Here is a 6000-nt window from a genome sequence, read left to right as displayed (position 1 = left end):
TCCAGCATGCATTTTTTAAAAAGATTTATTTATTTTGAAGAGAGTGAGAGAGAGAGAGAGAGAGCATGGGGAGGGGCAGAGGGAGAGGGAGACAGGCAGACTCCCTGCTGAGTGGGGAGCCTGATGCTGGGCTTGATCCCATGACCCTGAGATCATGACCTGAGCCGAAAATTAAGAGTCAGATGCTCAACTGACTGAGTCACCAGGCGCCTCTCCAGCGTATGTATTTTTAACAAGAGATCAATATTTGTCTAGAGTTCTTTTCTTTTGAGGGAAAATTTACAGTGAAAGGCACAGATCTTGTGTTCCATTCCATAAGTGGTATGCATACCTCTGTGTAAACGCAAATCCGTTTCAAACTACACCTTATAACTATCACCCCAGAAAACTCCCTCATGCCTCTTTTCCTCCACTCCTGTGAGGCAACCAAGTCTGTTCTATAACGTCATTTATATTGAATCCTACTGTATATACTCTTTTGGATAAGACTTATTTCACTCAACATAATGTTTATGAGATTCATGCATAATGTTACATGTACCAAGTTTATTCTATTTGGTTATTAGTTGATTAGTCAACTGGGTTATTGATCCTTTCATATTTGAGTTGTGAGAGTTCTATTACTCTAGCTACAAGTCTCTTATCAGATATATGATTTACAAATATTTTTTTGTTTTGTGCTTTTTTTCATTTTCTTGTTGGTGTTCTTTGAGACATACTATTTTTTAAAAATTAGTTTCAGGCATATAACATAGTGATTTGACAATTCTTTTTTTTTTTTAAAGATTTTATTTATTTATTTGACAGAGAGAGAGCACAAGCAGGGGTAGCGGCAGGCAGAGGGAGAGAGAGAGACGCAGACTCCCTGATGACCAGAGAGGCCAACAATGCAGGGCTCCATCCCAGGACCCTGAGATCATGACTTGAGCAAAAGGTGGACGCTTAACTGACTGAGCCACCCAGGTGCCCCTATATCTAATTTCTTTCAACAATATATTGTCTTTTTCAGAGTATAAGTGTTAAAGTTCTTTTAAAATTTATCCCAAATATTGTGCTTTTTGATATTATTGTGAATGTAATTTTTTCTTAATTTCAAGATTATTTATTTCAAGTGTATGGAAATACGATTGACTTTTGTATAGTGATCATATATCTTCCAACCTTGCTGAACTCATTTAGTTTTCATTTTCATTTTATTTTTTAGAGGACTGATTAGGATTTTCTATATAAAGGTCATGTCATCTACAGATAGAGATAGCTTTACTTCTTACTTTCTAATCTGAATGCTTTTTTTTTTTTTTGCCTATTTGTCCCAGTTAGAACTTCAATGTTGAAGTGGTGAGAGCAGATATCTTTGTTGTGCCTGATGTTAGGAGAAAAGCAATCAGCCTTTCACCATTAAGGATGATGCTGTTGTTAGCTGTGGACTTTTCACTGATGCTCCCTAGCGGGTTGAGCAATTAATTTCCTTCTACTTCATATTTGTTGAGTGTTTTTTTTTTTTTTTTTTTAAAGATTTTATTTATTTATTCGACAGAGATAGAGATAACCAGCGAGAGAGGGAACACAAGCAGGGGGAGTGGAAGAGGAAGAAGCAGGCTCATAGCGGAGGAGCCTGATGTGGGGCTCGATCCCATGACACCGGGATCACGCCCTGAGCCGAAGGCAGGCGCTTAACCGCTGTGCCACCCAGGCGCCCCTGTTGAGTGTTTTTATCAGGAAAGGGTCTTGGACTTTGTGTGATTTTCTTTTTTAGTCAATTGATATGAAGTGAAACTCAAATCAAATATAAATTGCATCACAGAAGGAAGAGCTGACCTTGGGAGTATTGACCCCGAAGCTCTTCCAGAGACTCTTGAGGAACTGCGTTATGCCGAATTTATCCATACAAATGAGGAAAGTGTGACGAAAAAGTGAAGTCAACTCCGAGGAGTTGATACCTGCCAAAAGCTTCACATTAAAAGTGCGAAGCACAAAATGTTGAAAACTGATCCAAGCTTAGAAAGGGGTATGAGGGGCGCCTGGGTGGCACAGTCGTTAAGGGTCTGCCTTTGGCTCAGTGCGTGATCCCAGCGTTCTGGGATCGAGCCCCGCATCAGGCTCCTCTGCTGGGAGCCTGCTTCTTCCTCTCCCACTCCCCCTGCTTGTGTTCCCTCTCTCGCTGGCTGTCTCTGTCAAATAAATAAAAATTAAAAAAAAATCTAAAAAAAAAAAAGAAAGGGGTATGAGAATTTGACAAAACACAGAAAAAAAATGCTTGCTTCTAACTTATATGAGAAGTTCAAACTGCTAGAGGTTAAGTTTTTCACCAAAAACCAGAACACTTTAATTCTTAATATTTCTGGTTTATTATTTTTTGTTTATTTATTTACTTTTAGTAATCTCCACACCTGATGTGGGTCTTGAATGCCAGACCCTGAGACCGAGAGCTGTGTGCTCTTCTCACTGAGCCAATCAGGCACCCCAATATTTCTAATGTTTGCATAAATTTAATTATACTATATCCATTTCTTTATACAGTTACAACTGATAGGGTTTTTCATGTTTTGATAAAAAAGTTTAAAGGCCATGGAATAATCGTGATTGTCCGCACTGATTATTAAGGTTGCTTTGCTTAGTGTCTGCTTGCACAGTCATTTTTAGGGTATTACACTCCTGTGCAGAAAGGACTGTCTGTATTAGAATATGGTCACCAAATTATTACATATTTAGACTTCATTAGGTTTTAAGAGTGATGTCTTTTTAAATGATTTATTCATTTATTTGAGAGAGAGAGAGTGCGGACGCATAGAGGGAGAGGGAGAAGTAGACTCCCCGCTGAGCAGGGAGCCTGATGCAGGACTCGATCCCAGGACCCTGAGATTATGACCTGAGCTGAAGGCAGACAGACACTCAACCAATTTAGTTACCTAGGCACCCCAAGAGTGATGTCTTCTTACTTTTCCTATTCCCTTACCATCTCTTCTAAAATAATTCAGTCCTAAAGCCTTTAGGTGGTGTCAGCAAGGTAGATAAGCATATCAGGGTGACTTAGCATGTGACTGTAGCAGGATCGAGTCCTGCATCAGGCTCCCGGTTTGGTGAGGAGTCTGCTTCTCCCTCTCCCTCTCCCTCTGCGTGCACTCTCCCCCCGCCCCCAGAGATCTATAGAGCTCCCCCACCATGTGCTCACACACGCACTCTCTCTCTCTCTCTGGCAAAATTAAATAAAATCCTTAAAAAAAAAAAAGAAGAACTTCACAGTAGAGAAGCCTCCCAGATACTGTCTTAATCAACTTATCAAAGTTATGGAAGTCATGAAATCATGTGCCATTTGTATGCAGTGAAAAGAACACAGCATGAAAAACATCAGCCAAACTCAAATTGAGGGACATTCTACAAAATAACTGGCTTGAAATCTTCAACATTGTCAATGCTGTGAAAGTTAAAGCCCAAGGAACTGTTCTAGATTAAAAGAGACTTGAAACCTATCTAATAGGATGCATGATTGTGAACTGGAAAGTGCTGTAAGAGTTTCCAGGGGCAATAAGAAAAATGAATGGGGTCTGAGGATAGTATAAATGTTAATTTCCCGGTGTTGATGGGTGTATTATGATTATGTAACAGAATGTACTTGTCTGTGGGAGATATACACTAACATTTTTGAGGATGATGGGGCATCATGTCAGCAACACACTCTTATATGGTTCAGGAAAAGAAAAAGCTCTTTGTACTATATTTGCGACTTTTTTGTAAATTTGAGATTATTTCAAAATAAAGACTTTTTAAATGATTTATTTTTAAAAGATTTTATTTATTTGAGATAGCAAGAGAGCACGAGCTGAAGGGGAGGGGGAAGCTGGAGAGGGAGAATTAGGCTCCCCCACTGAGCAGGTAGCCCAATGCAGGGCTCAATTCCAGGACCCTGGGATCATGACCTGAGTGGAAGGCAGATGCTTAACCAACTGAGCCACCCAGCTGCCCCCAAAATAAAAACTTTTAAAACATGATATAACCATATTTTTAAAAAAATACCCATCTTTATAATGTGCTCAATGAATTGTATTGAACAATTTCAGATGTTTTTCTTAAAAAAAAAAGGTATGTAGTTTTCCAAATTACTTTAGAAGTTATATGAGCAAAAGAATTGGAATACCACTAGCCTGGAAGAACTAACTTCCTTCTCTATGGCTCCAGGCAAATGAAATCGTTTTCTGAATTCCTCCGGAGCATTTACTTTGCTCTACTCACAAGCAGTTAATAGAAACACAGTTGGGGTGCCTGGGTGGTGCAGTCAGTTAAGTGTCAGACACTTGGTTTCGCTCAGGTCGTGATCTCAGGGTCATGAGACGTAGCCGTGCATCAGGCTTCGAGCTCAGCACGGAGGCTGCTTAAGACTATCTCCCTCTCCCTTGGCCCCTCCCCTGCCTCTCTCAAATAAATAAATCTTTAAAAAAATGTAGAAAACACAGTGTACTTAGGAGGGGGGGTGCAGTAGTATTCCAGGGTCTACTGCCTGGGTTCATAAACTGACTCTAATACCTGCTAGCCAGTTACTTAACCTCACCTCTCTCTGCCTTAATTTCTTTATCTGCAGTAATACAGGTGTACTTAGCACAGAACACAGCACATACAAGTGTCCCATTAACAGCAGCGATTGTCAGTATTTCTAAAGTCTGAGCTCTCAGGGGGCAAGATTCACATCTTACTCATATTTTATTCTCATTGTTTCTGTCCTACACTGTTTATCAGGTCATCTTTTTTCATCTTCTTCCTCTCACATATCATTCATATTTGCAACTATTATCTTCCTAATCTATAGATCTGATCATGTCATTCTCTCTGTTCAAGCTGATTTCCCAATGCTTACAGGATAAAGTCAAAATTCATTACCACAACCAATATCTCTGCTTTCACAACATGGGCTCAAAGAAGGTTTCACCCAGCTTGTTTTCATACTTTAAAGCCTTTGATCCGTTTTGTGTGTGTGTGTGTCTGAAATGTCCTTTCCTCCCTGATCACATTCTATTCGTTCTTAAAAGTTGGTCTCATGGGGCACCTGGGCGGCTCAGTCGTTCAGCGTCTGCTTCAGCTCAGGGCGTTACCCCAGTGTTCTGGGATGGAGCCCCACATCAGGCTCCTCCGCTGGGAGCCTGCTTCTTCCTCTCCCACTCCCCCTGCCTGTGTTCCCTCTCTCGCTGGCTGTCAAATAAATAAATTAAAAAATCTTAAAAAAAAAAAAGTTGGTCTCAAAAACTCACCAGACTTTCTCACAAGCAATTAGTCACCTGCTGTTCTGGTGTTACATAACATCATGTTTATAACGCCATAATGGCCAATCACACTTTGTTAATAATTTAAAATCTTTCTGCTTCTCCGTAGGTCATTCATTCACTCATTCATCAAATATTTATGGAATATCTATTAGATAACAGGCTCTGTTTCCAGCACTGGAAGTACACCTGTGACCAAGACACGATTAGGTTCTCATGTAATGGATGCGGACAAGTAAGAAAATAAGAAAAATACCAGGTCGTGATGAGTGCTACACAGAGGATGTCGCGTGAATATGATTAGCTGTTTAATATTGTACGGTCAGAGATCGTTTTTTCTAAAGTACCCTTAAGCTATGAATTTGAAAGCGCCTAAGTGACAGTTATAGGGGAAGAGCTGTCCAGGTCTCAGGAACAGCTGGTGCAAGGGCCCCGAGGTAGGAAGAGCTGGTGTGGCTGCAGCCACGATGGGGCGGAAGGTGTGTGCTGCCGAAGCAGCTCCGGGTGGTGGTCCCAGGTGACGTTTACAAAGGCTACGCGGCCAGTTCGTGCAGGAAGTCTGCGGGCAGGGGGGAAGCAGACGCAGATTCCCACCCCGCGTAGGGCTTCCTCGGCCAGCACTCGACACCCTAAACGGGCTTCCCCTTCGGAACTTCTCACGCCAGATCTTTCCTCTCCGGCGGTGTCAGCGGATGACACAGAACCTCCGTGCAGTGGTTGACGGGATGCAGGAACTTGGATACAGCAC

This window comes from Ursus arctos, unplaced genomic scaffold, assembly GCF_023065955.2.
Source record: "Ursus arctos isolate Adak ecotype North America unplaced genomic scaffold, UrsArc2.0 scaffold_14, whole genome shotgun sequence".
Taxonomy (NCBI): Eukaryota; Metazoa; Chordata; class Mammalia; order Carnivora; family Ursidae; genus Ursus; species Ursus arctos.
This window is presented reverse-complemented; position numbering follows the sequence as displayed.